The sequence below is a fragment of the Perognathus longimembris genome, chromosome 2 (assembly GCF_023159225.1).
Source record: "Perognathus longimembris pacificus isolate PPM17 chromosome 2, ASM2315922v1, whole genome shotgun sequence".
NCBI classification, from domain to species: Eukaryota; Metazoa; Chordata; class Mammalia; order Rodentia; family Heteromyidae; genus Perognathus; species Perognathus longimembris.
In genome coordinates, this window is record NC_063162.1 from 81,572,021 (window position 1) to 81,592,432 (window position 20,412).

Genomic DNA, 20,412 nt, shown 5'->3' on the forward strand with positions numbered 1-20,412 from the left:
TCATAAATCTCTGTCTAATGAACAAGTACTAAAGAAAGAAGATAAGAAATACTAAGGTGGTCTAATTTAATAAAAGTGTTATTAATATGCTCATTTACTATCAGAAACTTATATGTATTCATTAAAGAAAGATTTATTTACCTGATATGTTTTAATTGCTTGGTGTTTTATTGTGGGGATATGAAAATCAGCCATATATTCCAGATAAAGCGATATATGCAATACATGATTTACGAATATTTCCTTCAATGGGTGTCTTCTTCACTTTATGGATGGTATTCTGTGAATTTCTTATTTTAAAAATGTTCAGTTTATATTTCTTACTTGGCCACTTTTGATTTTGAACAATTTTCAACCATTTTATCTTTTCAAATACAAAATTGTAGGGCTGGGAATGTGGCTTAGTGGTAGAGTGCTTGTCTAGCATGCATAGCCCTGGATTCGATTCCTCAGTACCACATAAACAGAAAAGGCTGGAAGTGGTCCTGTGGCTCAAGTGGTGGAGTGCTAACCTTGAGCAAAAAGAAGCCAGGGACAGTGGTCAGGCCCTGAGTGCTGCCTGAACCCCAGGGTTGGCTAAAAAAAAAAAAATGCCTGTTACAATGACAGAAGCTCTAGTTCTGTTCTGTTCTAAGAATTGTATGATATTTACCTTGAATTCAAGTCAATGGTTCATTTAAGTTCATGCTTGTATATTCGTTTAAGGATCCAAGTTCTTTTTTTTTTCATTCCGTTATTATCAAAGTGATGTACAGAGAGATTACAGTTTCATAGGTCAGGCAGTGAGTACATTTCTTTTCCTCCCTCATCCCGCACCCCCGACTCCCCCTCCCCTATTTCCCTTCCCCCCCCCCCCCATGAGTTATAGAGTTGATTTACACCATAGAGGTTTTTTTTTGTTGTTGTTGTTGTTGTTTTTTAATAAGTATTGCTGTTGCGTTGGTTTGTCTTTTTTTTTTTGTCTCAGGACTTTGGTATTTCCTTTCCCATCCCTAGTTCCAGTACACGTATATACAACATCTAAGGTACCACAATGAGTTACAGTGATATCAGGGGTAAAACCACGGGAAAGAAAGACAAAAGAAAAGGGGCATACTTTCACATGGTATGTTGAAAATAACTAATCATTTAAAAATAGATATTAGTTTTTGCAATCTGGTTGGGTTTATGAGCTTTGTGGTTTTCTAAGGATTTTGTATAAGCACAGGCGTATGACCTGTATCTGCACAAACTTTTTGTTTGTTCTTGTGCTGATCTTGAGGCTTGAAATCAGGGCCTAGACACTGTCTCTGAGCTTTTGTGCTTAAGGATGGTGTTCAATCACTTGAACCTCAGTCCACTTCCTGCTTTGGGGTGACTAATGTGAAGAGTATCACAGACTTTCTTGTTTGGGATGGCTTCAACCCTCTATACTTAGATCTCAACCTCCTTAGTAGCTAGGATTGGCCTCAATGTTACTTATTTCTTTTAATTTTCCAAGCTGAGTTATTTACCTTAATGTTGAATAGAAATAGAAAGGATTGACATCCTTGTCAAGATTCTGAATTTAGGAGAGAAAGTCATTTAGTGTTTCATCATTGTGTATAATGTTTGATGTGTGATTTGTGTAGATGCCTTTAAACATGTTTCAGAAATCTCCATTTCCTATATTTTGTGTGTGTGTGTGTGTGTGTGTGTGTGTGTGTGTGTGTGTGTGTGTGTGTCCATGCCAGTTCTGGAGCTTGAACTCAGAGACTGGGTGCTATTCTTGAGCTTCTGCACTCAAGGCAAGTGCTCTGCCATATGAGCCATAGCTTCACTTCTGGCTTCTTCAGCAGTTTATTGGACCTAAGAGTTTTGTGGACATTCCTGCTTCAGTTGTCTTCAAGCCTCAGTCCTCATATCTCATCCTCCTAAGTAGTTAGGATTACAGATGTAGCCACCAATCCCCAGCATCATTCATGACACAGTATTGGAGCAAATCAAAAGTCTTCAACTGAAATTATCATTTTTCCCTTTAATCTATCAATATGATAGGTGAATATGTTATTTTGGGGATATTAGAGCATTTCTGGACTCTTCATATAAACTTCATTAGAGTGGTAGCATATCATCTTTTCATAGGCTGTAGGACTTCATTACTTCTAATTCTGTTGAGGATTTTGTGCCTATTTTCACCAGAGATCTGGGATGAAATTCTTTGCACTTCTATTTTCTCATCAGGCTTTACAAAATGAGTGGAAAATATTCTGTTTTCTTCCAGTTTGGGGCAGAAGTTTGCAAGGGATTATTGCTAATTCTGTAGACATTTGGTAGAACTAATTAATGGAGCCATCTGGAACTGATCATTTCTTATTTTACACGTTTTTAAAAGTTTATTACTAATTAAATCTTATTTGTTATTTCAAGTCAGTCTAAATGTTCTATTATTCTTCATCTGTTTGTGGTGGTTTATGTATTTCTAAGAATCTATTTATTTCATATAGGTTATATTTATTTCTTCCTTCTTTTCTTCTTTCTTATCCTTTTTCTTGCTTGCTTGCTTTCTTTCCTCCTTTTTTCTTTCTTTCTTTTCCTTTTTTCCTTTCTTTCATAAGTTATGTCTCCTCAAAATAGTTATATTTACATTTTTCATATCAGTGTTAGCTAGTGATATTTTTAACTTAATTGGTCTTTTCCAAAACTAACTTTTGTCTTTCAGGATACATGATTTTCTGTTCTATACTCTGTGGTTTTTCCTCTAACTTTTATTATTGCTTTCTTTCTGCTTGCTTTTGACTTAGTTTGGTTTTGTCATTATAGTTACTTAAGATGGAACATTGTTAAATTATTTTTCATTTTAGCTTGAAAAAAATCTCCTTGTTTTGAACTTTCTACCTATTTTTTAATTACAGTGCACAAGCTTTGTTCTGTTTTCTTCACATCTCACTCATCTCAAAATATTGTTCTAATTCTTATGTGACATATCTTTGACTCATTGACTCTTAAAAGGTGCTTTTAAATGTTTTTAATATATGTTCTAATTCCCCAAATATTTTTCATGTTTTTATTTCAAATTTCATTTCATTCTGGCAAGAAGATATAACCAATATTATTTGAATTATTTTGAAATTATGGAGACCAGATTTGTGCCTTAACATATAATGTGTCCTGGGGAACATTCTATGCATGAATGAGAAGTATTTTGCTTCCTTTGGAGTAGTGTTCTACAACCTTCTGTTAGATATGTTTGCAGAGTTATTTGTTTCCATTATTGACCTTTGACTACTTGTTCCACCCATTATTGCAAACAAGATACTTCAGCCAAGAAGTATTGGTTTTTTTGTGGGGTTTTTTTGTTTGTTTGTTTTTGTTTGTTTGTTTGTTTTTGCCAATCCTGGGGTTTGGACTCAGGGCCTGAGCACTGTCCCTGGCTTCTTTTTGCTCAAGGGTAGCACTCTACCACTTGAGCCATAGCGCCACTTCTGGCCGTTTTCTGTATACATGGTGCTGGGGAATCGAACCCAGGGCTTTGTGTATACAAGGCAAGCATTCTTGCCCCTAGGCCATTTCCCTGCCCCCTTAAGTTATTTTTTTTCACTTCCTTAAGCTCTGTCCATTTTTGCTTTGCTTATTTATTGCCAATTCATATGCATTTAAAATTGCTACATCTTCTTTGACGACTTGAGTTTGTTGACATCATAAAGAATCTTTTGTTGTTTCTAGAGACAACTTTTGTCTCAAGTGTATTTGATCTTACATTACTGAAATGTTCCAGCTCTCCTTTTTATTGCTCATATGGTATGTCCTTGCCATTTTTTTTTTTTTTTTTTTTTGGCCAGTCCTGGGCCTTGGACTCAGGGCCTGAGCACCGTCCCTGGCTTCTTCCCGCTCAAGGCTAGCACTCTGCCACTTGAGCCACAGCGCCGCTTCTGGCCGTTTTTTGTATATGTGGTGCTGGGGAATCGAACCTAGGGCCTCGTGTATCCGAGGCAGGCACTCTTGCCACTAGGCCATATCCCCAGCCCCTTGCCATTCTTTTGTTTGTAATATATTTGTGTCTTTGAATATAAAATTAGAAGAATTTGTGGTGCATGCAGTTGGGTAAGTGGGCCTATTACCTGTAACTCAATTCAGTTGAATTGAACAAACATTCAATTTAATGTAAATATGTAAGTAAATGTATTTATGATCCAAGAAATTTGTCTTCACTATTGACAATTGTATTAATACCATATTCTATTTTTGTTGTTTCTCTGTTGGTAAATCAATGCGTGTGTGCGTGTGTGTGTGTGTGTGTGTGTGCGCACGCAGATGGTCATGAAGTTGTGGAGTTTTAGCTCAGGGCATGTGCCTTCCCTGAGCTTGTTTTGTTGATGGCTAGTGCTTCCCCACATGATCCAAAGCTCTACTTTCGGCTTTATTTATGGGGGATTGGCAATAAGAATCCCATTGACTTTCCTGCCTCAGCTGTCTATGAACTGCAATCCTTAGATCTCAGCCTCCAGAATAGCTAGGATTAGAGCCATGAGCCACACACTGGTGCCTGTCCACTCAATGCCATTTTCAGGTTAAATAGGTACTTACTAGTACACCATTTGAATATCCTGGCTGTTTGTTGTTGTGTTTTTTGTTTTTTGTTTGTTTGGTTGGTTTTTTGCCAGTCCTGGTGCTTGGTTGGACTCAGGACCTGAGCACTGTCCCTAGCTTCTTTTTGCTCAAGGCTAGCACTCTACCACTTGAGCCACAGCACCACTTCTGGCCTTTTCTATATATGTGGTGCTGAGGAATCGATCCCAGGGCTTCATATATATGAGGAAAGCGCTCTTAACACTAGGCCACATTCCCAGCCCTGTGTTGTTTCTTTCGTTGTTGCTGTTGTTGTTTCCTATATTACTTCAGTTATTTCTCTATTTCTTGCAAGGGATATTATTGGAAGTGAAAGTATGTCTCAAATGGTAGCAGGCCAGCCTTGACTAAAAACGCCAAGAAGGATCTGGAGGTCCTGAGTTCAAGTCCCAGCCTTGGTAAAATAATCATCATAATATTTTTTTAAAAAATTGAAAAGGAATACCATAATAAGCATTTCAATTTATAAAAACCTGATTTAATACTAACTAAATGGAAAAATTATATGTAAACTTTGCTTAATTTTTCCTCCCTCCTTTCTTACTCTGCTGTTAATATGATTATACAAAATTCGTATGAATTATCCATACATGGAAAATCCCTCAACAAAGTGTTATACTCAGGGTTTTATGAAGTTAACTTTTCAAATAGAAGATCAATAGAGTATGAAAAAACAGCAATGATCATATATTTCTTCCTTATCTTGAATTGTGCTATTTTTTTCAAATGAGTTTGAATTACTCTCTAGCCCTCTTCCATTATAGGATTTACAAGTTGGATAAGTAATGTACTTGCCGTACACATGAAACTGTAACCCCTCTGTACTTCACTTTGACAATAAAGAAAAAAAAGAATTTATTTAATTCTATACAGTAATAGTCTCTGCCAGACGTATACCCTGTCCCTTTTGGTTTATCTGGTAATGTCTTCACCTGTGTTTCTTTTTCTTTGAAAAATTGTGCTGAATATTGAGCTGTCAGCTGATATTCCATTTCTTTATCATTGCCTCTCCCCATTTCTTCTGTCTTTGTTTTTTCTTTTTTTTTTTTTTTTGAGAAGTCAACTCTCCATCTTAGTTAGGAACATTTGTATATCATGCCATTGATCCTTTGCTTTATTCAAGTTTGCTTCTCAACATTGACTAGTATTTTATTTTTACATTGTTTGCTAATATTCATTGGTTGTAGAGAGGGATTTCAATGTATCTATATATGGTACAATGTTCCCTGGTTAAAATCATCCTCTCTAAACTCATTCTATCACTCTCACTAATTCAAACACATTTCCCTGTCTTATTTTTATACATACACATAGATAACTTCACCAATTTTCATCCCCATTTACCTTTCCTTTCAATTTAGGCTGCAAGTGTAAACTTAGAAAAGTTATAAATTGACAAATACTTCTGAATAATTTATAAATAGAATTGAGGCCTGATTAAAAGAGCAATCAGAAAAATTTAAATGTCATTTCTACTTACTTATTAAAGGTACTAGATATATACAGAATTATATAAGGAATTTATGTTAATTATCAGTGAAAAGCTCATTTCTTTAAAATTATTCAGAAAATATAAAACCAAAAACTTTCATTTCTTTAGATGAGTATTGTGTAACATCAAAAACTATAAAGTAATAAGAATTTTTTTTAAAATAGAAAATTATGGTACAACCTATCTTAAGACAATGGATGAAAAAATTAAAGAACATTAAATTAAAATAAGCAAAAAAATCATTACAAGTTAAAATTGGTTCCAGGTGTGAAAATTTTTTAAATGATCAATATACAAATGGAAATCATCACATTGATGAATTTATATGGAAGTAGAAAATGAGGCACAATAGAGAAATAGCCATCCATGAACACAAGACTCAGATTGAATAGAGTAAAGAAAGCAGAGTTAGGAGGTAGAATATGGAAATTGTTGAAGGTACAAAGATTCTTGCTGGGGCTGGGGATATAGCCTAGTGGCAAGAGTGCCTGCCTCGGATACACGAGGCCCTAGGTTCGATTCCCCAGCACCACATATACAGAAAACGGCCAGAAGCGGCGCTGTGGCTCAAGTGGCAGAGTGCTAGCCTTGAGCGGGAGGAAGCCAGGGACAGTGCTCAGGCCCTGAGTCCAAGGCCCAGGACTGGCCAAAAAAAAAAAAAAAGATTCTTGCTGGGCTGTTTGTCAGGCTTCATAGTGAATTCTGACCACAAGTGTGACCAGATAAAAAAAGTAAGGGAAGTTGTGTATCAGTGGCTAGTGCTTACAATCCTAGCTATTCTGGAGGCTGAGATCTAAGGATTCAGATTTGAAACTAGCCAAGACAAGTCCAGGATATTCTCAATTCTTATTTTATTTATTACAACATCTTCTCTTGTCTTATATATCTTGTTCTTGTTTTTAGCACTTCTATGTGCTCTGTTTTGTTTATTTACTAAAACTGCATTTGCGATGTTCTGCGGTTTGCATGTTCATCCTTAAATAATTATAATCTGCTTCAAGCTCATATTACACTATGTATAATACAAAGGCTTACTTACAATGTTTCAACTCATTTGCATCTTCTACTATGTTTGTGGTAGTACACTTGCATATTTTGCTGCTAAACAGTTTTAGAAAATCAGTACATAAGTTGAAATTTTTGCTTAAAAATGTCAATTGTCACCTTCTTTAAAAGAATGAATGAAAAAAATGAACATGATTTAATTAGTAAGAAAGATAGTAACATTTTTTGAAAGGCCATGTCAAGAGCTTTTCAAAATAGGAAATGCTTTAGGAATTTTTTTGTATCATTACAAAATAGGAAGGCAGAAAGGAGAATGTTACAGGGTAAAAAATACCAAAGGACATTGCAACTGTAAGGGAAAGTAGAAAAAGAAAATTCACTGCAACTTTTGAATAATAGAATGAAGTGGAGATTGGGGAAGAAAATGAGAGGGCTAAGAGGATTGAAGTATTATATATGCATATATGAAATACCAAGGTAAAATGCCTTTATACAATTAGCATACAGATCTAGTAGCTGGTAGCTTCTGCTTGACATCTAAGCTACTCAGCATGCTATGATCCAAGGATCATGGTTTGAAGCTAGAGAGGCAAGAAAGTCCATGAGACATTTATCTCCAACTAACTACCCCAAGAAAGCTACAAGCAGAGCTGTAGATGAAGTGGTACCTTCATCTACTAAGCTTGAGTACAAAAGCTCAGGGACAGCTTCTGGGCCCTGAATTCAAGCTCCAGGACTGACAGACAAATGAAAACAAAAACAACAAAAGACAATTCACATATAGTAAAATAAATGAATTACAGGAATATAAAACAGGTCTTGTACTATAGAGGTATTAGTCAGCGATGAAAGCAAAAAGAGAGTAAAGGAAGGGAAACATTAATATTTACATATATGCATGAAAATGAAATAAAACTTGTATAAGACTATAGACCAATCAAAACATTTTGCTATCTTTTATGTCTGGAGAAATTAGTCAAAGAGATTTTTTGCTATTACTTAATTATTAAAAGTAATATATACTGGCAGCTTGTTAGTATCCAGTATGAATCTATTTAGTTATTATGTGATGGCATTTCTGCTATAAATTTCCATTCACTAGTAACTTAAAAACATTAATATAAGATTCAATTCATCATAATGTGTGATTTCACTGAATTGTGAATTTTTAAAAATGCTGTAATATAGTTTGCAATGTGGGTTTACTCTTGAAACAGTTTGATATCACATTGATTCTTTTGTTTGTGAGATTTATTGCATGTTACTTCTCATGTCATATTGATTCTTTTATTCATCTGATTAGAAGGCTTTTAAACATTCTAAAGACACTATCCTACAGTTTTACTGTGCTTGTCAGAAACAAGGTGTACCTCTCCCATATTAATCATATTAATTAATCTTATATCTTCCTAGATTTTTCATTTTATTACCAAACTGTTTACTTATGCTTGATAATTTCTTGGCTTCATTAAAATGTTTTAAGTGAGAATTGTGTACAAACATAATTCAAATAACTCAATGGGACATCAGTGCTTAAATTTTACTGTACAAAAGAGTTTCAAAAATATATTTACAAGTTGAGTGCCAGTGCCTCACACTTCTAGTCCTAATTAGGGGGCTAAGAGCTGAAAATTGTGGTTCAAACTTAGCATAAGCAAGAAATTCGATAAGACTCTTATCTCCAATTACCCACCAAAAAGTAGAATGTGGAGCTATGGTTCAAGTGGTAGAGCCTATAGTAGGGAGGAAGAGGAGGAGGAGGAGGGGGAGAAGGAGGAGGGGGAGGAGGAGGGGAAGGAGGAGGAGGAGGAGGAGGAGGGGGAGGAGGGGGAGGAGGGGGAGGGGGAGGAGGAGGAAGAGGGGGAGGGGGAGGAGGAGGAGGAGGGGGAGGAGGAGGAGGAGGAGGGGGAGGAGGGGGAGGAGGAGGAGGAGGAGGAGGAGGAGGAGGAGGAGGAGGAGGAGGAGGAGGAGGAGGAGGAGGAGGAGGAGGAGGAGGAGGAGGAGGAAAGAAAAAAAAAAACTAAGGAACAGTACCCAGGCCCTGAGTTCATGACTCGGTATGAGCATAAACACCATATATACATACATACATATATGCATATATATATATTTGTGTGGACACGCACACACACACACACACACATATATATACACACACAGAAAAAAAAATCTTGAAGACCAATATAAAACATGCTGAATTAGTGGCTCAAACAATATAACTTATTGCCCTGAAAATAAATATAGCAAAGCAATGATAGATGCTACAGGTGGAGTTATAACATTATACTGTACTAAATTTCTGGGACAGCTAACAGTAAAGATTGAATTCTTTAAAGTTGCATATTCATATTTATTTTAAAGTAATTTTTATGTATTTTCTATTATTTCTCTCATTCTAGATTTTGGCTATCATTTTAATATATATGTTTTATTTTTGTATGCTTGAATGCATATGTAACTTTTATATATGATTTTTGTTTTTTCTTTGATTGCTTTATTTATTTTTCTGCTGAGCCAGCCAGCAGCAAAGAGGGAATCCTGATTGAGGGGGTGAGGACTAAAGAAAAAGAAAGCTAGATAAGAGAAAAAAGAAGACAAGAGACAAAAGATGGGGTTCAGGAGGTCTGCATCTCGAGATTGTAACTCAAGACTGCAGTCAGGTTTATTCTTAACTTCCAGCTTATATGCAGTTTGACAACCAGGAAATAGCATAGGATTAACTAAAGTTTAAGAAAACAGGAAGGCCCTGAAATTGGTAAATAACAACAGGCAGTAAAACAAGATATGGTTGAATGGTTTACATAAAACAGACTCTTGTGGACATAATAAAACATCTCCGGATTAGTACTGTCCTTCAAGTAAACCATGTCCTTGCAAGTCCTTTAGATAACAACATAGCCAGAGGTTAGGATGAACTTTGTTGTTGGCTCCCTAAGCCATGACCTTGCACGCCCTTGAGAGTAAGCCAGAAGTCAGGGTGAATTTCGCTGTTGGCTCTCTACATATTTTGTTGCATAAAACATAAATATTGTCCATATTTATGATGTGCCCTGAAGATGTTTTAATATTTGTACACTTTGTATAGTGTTTAAATCGTAGCAAACATACCTATCTTCTATAACATTTCTCAACATTTTATGGTAAATCATCTGAAATTCTTTCTTCTAGCCCTTTGAAATCTACAGCACCTTATCTATAGAAACCATATTCTGAAATGAGGATGGGAATAACAAATAAGAAATGTACTCACTACCTTATTATGTATCTGTTCCCACTCTGTACATCACCTTGTCAATAAATGTAATTAAAAGAAAAAGAGAAACTATACTCTTCAAACACATTGGAACCTTCCTATCACTGAAATGTAACATTTACATGTGGTTTACATAGATAAGGTAAAGCCTTGGGTGGAGATTCCCATCATTTATTCCTCTATTTCTGGAGGTTTTCTGGAAGAACCTACTCAAACTGCCAGTATGTTCCTAAAGCCCTAGATGTCATCATGGTATCAAAGAGACACCTCTACCTGGACTTGTCTAGTTTCCATGGGTGGGTGGGGACTGTCTCTGATTTTTACTACCCTCTACCATAGACATTTCTCATCTAGGGTTGTAGGAAGAGCAACCAAATCTTTTTCAGCCACATTACAAGCAGAGTGACTTTCTTCTAGTCTTTCCTGTGACCTGGGCTTGGGTCTGGTCCCTCCTACCCCTGTGACCTGTTCTTTCCCTAGATGAACACAATTCCTGGGCCAATACTAGTGTCCATGAAACCTGAAGTTCTAGCCCATTTATCTTGAGGAAAAACTTTTCCCAAGCCTAAAGTTCCCATTTCAATTAAGTGCATATAAAATTTAACACAATTAAATCTAATAGATAATTGGTGTTTACAGCAGATTTAGTATTAATGATAGGAAGAGCTGCTGATGACTTTATGTTTTTATAAAAATCATTGAGCTCTTTTGATAAGAAAACAAGATTAGGTGCTTTTTTTCACATTTTTTAAACCATTTATTTTTTTTTTCTTTTTTTTGTTTTGTTTTGTTTTGCCAGTCCTGGGCCTTGGACTCAGGGCCTGAGCACTGTCCCTGGCTTCTTTTTGCTCAAGGCTAGCACTCTGCCACTTGAGCCATAGCGCCACTTCTGGCCATTTTCTGTATATGCAGTGATGGGGAATTGAACCCAGGGCTTCATGTACTCAAGGCAAGCATTCTTGCCACTAGGCCATATCCCCACCTCCCCACCCCCATTTCTTTTAATAAGACATCATATTGTATACTATGTTGCCATTATTCACAGGATACCTAAAGGTGAAGAATATCAATAAATAATACCATCAGCGATCATTAGAAACATCAAAGGATGAAAAAAGAATCTCTGTATGCACAATAGAAATATTAAAAACTGTCTTCATATTGGCTATCAACATTTTAAGCATACAAATCCACATCTAATAAACAAATAAAAGTGTCCTAGACAGAAACCTATGGGACAGACAGCTCTCCAGATAAGTCAGAGACCAGTGCATTGCTACTGACAACAACCTGACAACTCAAGCATTTATCTTTTTTTATACAAAGAAGAAAAATAGTCATTTTCTCATATGACAAAAGTGGTGTTTAATATAGCAAAAAAAAATCCTGATATCAAGAGGTCTTGACTTCTTTGTACATTAAAATCAGCAATCATATTAGTGAAATGTTAGATGAAGCAAGGTGGACTATCCCAAACTGTAAAGCTTCTCTTGAATGTAAAAATGAACCAACACTTGTGAAAGCAACTGTTTTAGAAGGCTTCAGAGCCAAGGAACCATCACCTAGAGATTTCCAGTGGGCAAGTGAGGTGTTCTGTTACTCAGCCACCATGGCTTCTGTTCTTCTGCTTGTTAGAAGATTAAATAGAGGATACCATGCAATACTATTTACTCTTTTGCCTGTAGGGGTGAAAAGATTTTTTAAAAAAGAAACTTGCCTAGAAATATTTGTGATAGCATATGATCAAAAAATGTTGTGTTGGTCTTTGATTTTCAAATTAAATCCCTCTTTAGTGACTTAATCTTCTCTTAAGATCTTCAAAAAAGGGCTGGAATGTGGCTTAGTGGTTGAGTGCTTTCCTTGCATGCAGGAAGCCTTGAGTTTGATTTCTCAGCACCACATAAACAAAGCCAGAAGTGGTACTGTGGTTCAAGAGGTAGAGTGTTAGCTCTGAGCAAAAAATAAGCCAAAGACAGGGGCTGGGGATATGGCCTAGTGGCAAGAGTGCTTGCCTTGTATACATGAGGCCCTGGGTTCGATTCCCCATACAGAAAGCGGCCAGAAGTGGTGCTGTGGCTCAAGTGGCAGAGTGCTAGCCTTGAGGAAGAAGAAGCCAGGGACAGTGCTCAGGCCCTGAGTCCCAGCCCCAAGACAGGCCAAAAGAAAAAAAAAATCTTCAGAAAAATGAATGGTACAACTATAACAATTATAGAATAGTAGCCCTAAATCTCTATTTTTCTTTAACCTAAGAGGTAAAACCTGCAAATGGTACAATGTGGCAGTGATCTCAAAGATAATAAGTTTATTTTAATGATGAATGCTATATCAAAACGAATTCATATATTATTAACATAAATAAGTATATATTAGTCATGAATTCCAAATATGTAGAATGCTATATTTCTTGATAGTTCATGAAAAGATACAAACAAAATATGAACAATTACTCATTTTTAAGCTATTGAACTTGGTCCTACTATACTTCTTCATTAATATTTAAAACATAAATTAGAAATCTATGTGTTTTCATCTATAGTGATACATTGCAGTCACTGATTTATGATCTTAAATTCAATGTTATAAACTTTCTAAGTCCACAAGTACAGATGATGATTAGGTGGCAGGTAGCAATACATTGTAGATGTCCAAAATCAGTTTATGATTATGGAATGTTACAAATATCTTAGATAAAATAGCAAATGATTTTCAGTTATTAAAGAACACGGTTATATGTATTTACAATATACTAGAATAATATATTATCATTAATCAGTTCATTAATGAATCGCTGGGATTTTATGATGAGTTTTTTTATTCACTAAGTTGTCTGACACCTTTGAAGATTGCTCAATGTTCTCCTTTCAATAATCCAGGTCAAATTAGCTTAATGAAGGTGTGTGTGTATGTGTATATTATATGTGTGTGTTTATTCCTTTATAGTTTAAGTCTATAATTTTAAATTCATATCTGTCTGGAAAGCATGATTTCAAATATCAACAGTGTAAAACTGACCAAACACAATCAGGTAAAGTCAAATGACCATGATGGATGGTTTATTTTCACTTTTATAGAAGTGATTTCTATAAAGAGCATCCCTAAGTATCAACAAGGTCTTAAAAAAAAGTAAGCATGGCAGCTAATTGTATTCAATAAATACATATGATAAAATGCTAAATTCAAAAATATGAAATAGATACCTGCAGATCTCAATGTCCCCAGTAACTAGGATTTCAGGCATGAGCCCTCTCATCTGAAAGAACTCCTGGAAAATTGAAAAGACTAAGACCAGCAGTTCCTTATTTGATGACAGTTTAATTCAGATTAATGATCTGTTCCAGGTAAACTGATTGCAGAAAGCATATGGCACCCTTAAGGATCCTCGTGGGTATGTTGATACAATCATCTACAGGAATCAGTGTGTTTAAAAATGCTACTGGACACAAGGATCATTTGTAAGTCATAATTACATTTGTAATAACATTTTTTAAATAAAAAATACTATTTACACTTACTTTTAAAGTATTTAACCATGCTAAGAGTTTTCTAAATTCATAGTGGTGTTGAAAACAATCTAAGAGAAAGTTAACTGTATTCAAGATTTGGAAATCTCGTTACAAAAATAAAATAATCTTCTACATTATGATTTACATATTCAATTTATTATTATCCCCAGAAGAGATATTATGGTAGAATTTAAGAAATTGGTCCCAAAATTGGTTAAGGCCAACAAGCTGAGGGACATGTTTTTAAGAAATCTAAGTTAAAGGATTCTTTAAAAAAAAAAATCTTGTTACAAAACCACAGTAATTAAAAGAGCAAGGAGAAAAAATGTTGAAAAATAAGTAAACCAAAAGAACAAGATTCAGATTCTCAAAATATGTCCACACAAACTGAATCTAAATTTATGAAAACTTTGCTAGTTCATGGCAATGGAACAAGAATCTTCTTAATTAAATTGTGCTGTGGCTTTGGATACTTATCTTTAAATATAAGTAAAACACCATACACAAATAGCAATTACAAATTGGTTAGTCCTATCTATATTTTTAAAAACTAATAAAGCTTAACAAAAATGTAATATAACATTTATGTTATATCAGTTTGTAAATGTTTATAGAACACACATAGTAAAAGGTATAAAATGAGAGAGTAATATATTTAACTATATCCTTAAAAATATTTTTGCCAAATGATACCATTAGTTAAGTGAAAATGAAGCAAGAGATTAGGAGAATATATTTTCAGTACAAAAAATATGATCAAGTGGCTTATATTAGTACTTATAAAATTTACTGACAACTACACAATTAGGCAAGCTAATCACACACATGCACACACAAACACACACAAACAACACACACACACACACACACACACACACATCTTCCAGTCATTTCTCCAATGAAAATATCTGAGAGAACAACAAAGTGTGAAAGGTGGTCTATCTCATTTCCAGCCAGTGATAAGCAAAATAATGTGACAATGTATTGTCTCTGTCAGAAATCCACCAAAATCAGTGTGACTTAAAATGGAATGACATTGCCAAGAACTTGAAAGAAGAAAATCTATTCCCCTGCTAGTGGAACAATAAATGGATACTATTTTGGAAAACTACTTGGCCTAATGCCTGGTGTGTTCAACACATTTCTAGTGACTTGACAAACCCACAGATAATAGAAATGAAGGCAAATAGGTGCCAAGAAACATGGTCAAGAATGTTTATAACAGTACAAAACCACTGACAAATAAGTTATATAAACAAAATGTGACACTTTCTTTCAGTGGCACGCAAGAAACATACACTCAACACCATCAGAATTTCAAAGTTTTGAAACCAGTCACCCATGTTTTAAAATTCAGTTCCAAAAGATTCCTGCAAATGGGTAACTGCCACCCATTCCCAGAGCTGACGATCTCCACAATGATGCTAGAGTGTATGCAAAAGCAAATCAGTGCTTACCATGACATTTACACTAATAGTAACTTTTAGTTGGAATGGATTTTACTTATGAAGAGTAATGTGAATAGCTTCATCAAAAGCCAATACAGGGCTTTGATTGCTGGAGGTAAAGGTTTTGCTTGTAGTGAAAGCTAGTATGTTTATACTTTAGAGTTACAGTAAACAAAATATACTTCACAATTGAAAGATTAAGTATTAGCCAGGCACCAGTGACTCATGCCTGTAATCCTATAGACTCAGAGGTTACAATCTGAGGACAATTTGAAGGGGAAGGGGGGGCGGCAGTGAGGGGAAGAATTTATGTTTTACTCTTATCTCCACTTAACCTCCAGAAAATTTCAAGTACAGTGGTGGCTCAAGTGACATTGTACCACACATTAGAGAAAGGGCTAAGCCTGAGTTCAAGTTCCAAAACCAACATATAAGTATCAAAACACAAAGCTATGTGCCCTAGAAGAAAGGATTACTGTCACATTATGAATTCTCTGCCTTGCCTTTGCTGGCATTTATAGTTTGACAACAGCCTTACCTTTTCTGTTATACAGAACCATTTTTTTTTGTTTGTTTGTGAGTAGAGGAAGAGCTGATGAGAGATGTTTTCTTGTTTCATGATTGAGCTCTGATTGCTACAATCAAATTAAGGCAAAACCTCTGGTTAGATTCTGACCTAATCTATCAAGATTTAGCCTTCAACATGCAGAATTACCTTGACTAAAAGAATTAAAATGAGAATTGGAATCTGACCCAATTAAACTTAACTATGAATGGACAGATGTGCCTTTTGTAAAATAGCTTTGGGGCAGTCATTTTAAATAACTACCTGAAGTCACATTTTCCTATCATTGTAATAATCTATCCTTAAGAAAAGAAAAAGAGAAGAAAGCTTGTCATGGTGAAAGGGAGAAATAAGCTGGATTGTTAACCCACAACAACAAAAATATAAGAAAACTAAAGCTGGCTTCAGCTACAGATTTCACAGTCATGAATAATTAAAATAATTCTTAATTGTTTAAACCTCATTGGCATCATTGTTAAAACTCTTGATTGCTTGCAGCATTTAAAAGCCCTAGTTGACAAATGTGAACTAAAGAATTGTATGTAGTTACAATACTTTTTCTGAATGATTCAAAGAGTAAATAGAATACTGTTTTGAGTTATATATGTATCTATGGAAAGAATATTATTCTAGCATTTAAAGCTATTTTAGAACCAGCTGTTAACCGAATTGAAATGTGACCTGGGGCAAGGACATAACCTTCTTTTGACTTTATTCTTCATCTAGAAAATGTGGTTAAGATTAGAAAGCTGTCTCACTAGCTTTTCAGATAGTAATGTTCTAGTTCAACAGTTAAGAACATAAACAAAAAAGCTTAATGGATTGTAGCTATAAATGCAGCTATCTGGATCCTGAAATTTTATGAAAATGATAATATGTCTTTCATGCAAAGTATTTATAAAGTATTTACTATGTTCCATAAAAATCTCTATTATTATTCTTATTAACATAGTTTCACAAGATAAGGGAATTTGGCATATACATTTCAAACTTTTCCACCTGAAGTTTAGTAATCAGAAATTTATGGAAAGGTATGGAACCCAGAAAAAAAACTCAATACTCCACAAGTATTTTTCAAATACACATACTTATATCAGGACAACAAAATTAAAAGAAATATATCACCCAGTTTTGTATTCTCATTGAAAATTTTCATGTGGCAGCAAAATTCCTTAGAAAAATTAATAGTCCAACAAGATGAATGCCAGGAAACTAACAGATGAAAGGTGGTGTGGGGTCATAGTCTAGGAGAGAGGCATAGATGAATGAAGAGAGGAAGGGGAGGGGAATATTCAATATATAACCTACAACACTAATAAAATTGATAGGAGAGGTTGGGTTTGGAGGAATGGGGAAGCATGATGAATGAAAGGGTAACATCAATCAGGATGCCTTGTATTCAGAATTTGAATTGTTGAATGGTAGCTCCCTCTACAATCACTTAAAGATAATAAAAATATAATTTAAAAAGACACTACAGCACTATTTCTGTTGGGGAAATATGGTCAAAAAGATTTCTGTGGTGGCTAGTTTAGATCAGAAGGGAGCTTGTTAATGTAGGGATGACTTAGCAGAGGTCCAAAGCAATCTAAAATTATTCTTCCCATTCTACTACTGAGTTGATCCTACAAGGCAACACTGTTGCCACTTTCACCCAAGCCTCTTCTAATACATGGCTTGTGAAATGGATGACCAAGCATGAGAAAGCTACTGAAAGGCTGTTTCAAAACATGCAACAGTAAGTTGCATCTTTCATCATCTTATTTACTTGGTAGAAATTAGAATATAGGATATAATAAGAGTTTTATTGGTAACTTTTATGATTATAGTTTTAAGGTAATAGTTTTTATTATTTTACTGATAAATTGTCACACAAAGTTCTTGGTAAACAGGGTAATTTTTTTTTTTCCGTATTGTCAAAGTAAAGTACAGAGAGGTTACAGTTTCATATGTAAGGCAAGTACATTTTTTTTTTTTTTTTTTGCCAGTCCTGGGCTTGGACTCAGGGCCTGAGCACTGTCCCTGGCTTCCTTTTTGCTCAAGGCTAGCACTCTGCCACTTGAGCCACAGCGCCACTTCTGGCCGTTTTCTGTATATGTGGTGCTGGGGAATCGAACCCAGGGCCTCATGTATAGGAGGCAAGCAGTCTTCCCACTAGGCCATATCCCCAGCCCAGGCAAGTACATTTTTAACTTAAGTGGAAGGAAAAAGTAAGCTGAGAAGAGTCTTTTATCTTAGACTAGTAAAGAAACTCCTTTTCCAATTCACTTCATAACTTTGCACTGGATTTGATTTATCTTTCCTTCTACTTCTAATTTACTCAATGCCCTACTTTTTAGATCACCCTTTAAGTTAAAAATTTAATGAAATCATAGTAAATTTTCATATAAATGGCATGTCTCTTAAACTTAATTTGATTTCAAGACAGGGATTTAATTCAAAACAATTTATGTTTTTAAGAAATTGCTGATACAGAAAGGCTCAAATATATATCTCCAGTATAATCTGAAATTTTGGCCATCACAGCTATGAAATTTTTTGGTAATGTTTATGAATTCTCCTGTGGTACTTGCTGTGATCAGCCTTGCTGGCTTTGATTTAGAAATCATAGACAAACACAATTTAAGTAATGGGAGAGAAGATTTGCAAACTGTACTGTGATAAGAGGTCAAGATCCAAAGTTTACCAGGAAGTCAAACAACTCAACAACAATCCTATTAAAAGGAGTAGGGAACATAAACTGAGATTTCTCAAAAGTAGGCAAAGAAAATGCCAATAGGGATAGGCAAGTATGTTTAATATCAGTAATGATCAGAAATGTAAATCAAAAATCCCAGTGAGCTCCTACCTCATGCCTGTTAGAATGAGTCTTATCAGAAAGACAAAAGATAATAATGGACATGAAGAAAATAAAACAGTTACTGTAACTGAGAAAACAAATTGGCTAAGCCATTAGGAAAAAAAAGTATTTATGTTCCTCTGAAAAATAAAACAGATATCAATTTTATGATCCAGCAATGCCACTTTTGGGTAGCTGCTCAAAGGAAATAAAATCACTATGTTGAAGTTTTTTTAATGCTAAAAATAAATGTGAAGAAAATTTTAAACACTTGTCACCAAGAAACAAATACATGTCTAGCCCATGGTATTTTTTTAAAAGAAAAATGTGACTACTAGAAAATGAAAGGCTGTCCTTAAAGTCAATCCTAATCCTGAATCAGTTGACATTTGTGGAAAGAAATAAAATATTTTATGACTAAAACAACATTATTGGTCAGGGAAAGTGGCTTAGTGGTACAGTTCTTGCCTAGCATTCCTCAGTACCACATACACAGAATAAGATGAAAGTTGAGCTATGCCTCAAGTGGTAGAGTGCTGGCCTTGAGCAAAAGATGCTCAGGGACAGTACCCAGACCCTCAGTTCAAGCCTCAGAACTGGCAAACAACAACAAAACCATTAGCACATGTTCAAATCAATATGTCTGTTCATATAACTACAGCAATCCATGCATGCTCCAATGACATATGAAAATTGAAGGAAAGACTGGATCTTTCATTTTTTCAGCCAAATCACTCAAGAAAAAATTACACAGAAAAAGAAGGGAAAGGAATTCCTTAGTGAATTTAAGGCATTGGACATAGCAAATTTAATAATTTAAATTTCAAAATATGGGATCATTCCCTTGTAGGAAAAGTTGTTCTCTGCAGAAATAGAACAAGTAAGGTTCCCAAGGTGAACTTCTAGAAGCACTCTATTATTTAAGAACTCTTAGTACAATATTATCCATTGAGTACAGTGATTTTCTTTTCTATTTCTGTCTTCCATTGTCCTTTCTCTCAGAGGTAAAAACCCACTGTAGATAAATCTAAAAAAGCAACTTCTACATTCCTTTCCATAGAAATGACTGCTAGTGTTTACTGTTAAATTTTTAGCTTTTCATTGATATATTTGCTGTAAATTGACATCCAAATGAATGTTGATAGGCAAATACAACAATCTCTATTTTCCAGGCTTTCATCAAAAATGCCTATAACAAGCAAAGGCAATAGAATGAGTATTATATACTTGAATGCTGGAAATGTTCTGTGTTAGGCTGTTTTGATGATTAAGCTTGGCTATTTTTTCAATGCTGATGGTTACACTGTGAACACATTCACCCTGTTAAAGTTTTGCTGCATTCAAATCACAGTATCTATATATTATTTTTCAAGTTTTTATACAAAGGGGTTTTCAGTTTAACATGCCCATTTACATGTGAATTCAATTTTAATCAGTGCCCTCTCTTCCAACATTCACCCATCAGTTATCCCATCCCCACCCATCCCTAAAGTATCCTAGTTCTATTTTCATGAACGTATCTCCAACATTATGACTGTAGGACTCACTATTTTTCTTTCCATTCCTCTGTCTCTGCCATTTAAACCTAATTTGAAGCAGACATGTTTCAGCTTCCTGATATTAATTTATCAAATGCTTAATTTCTCAGAGTGGCTATACCATGGAAACTTAACTCTTAATATATTATATCTTAGTCAATTTAATCATATATAGGCATATA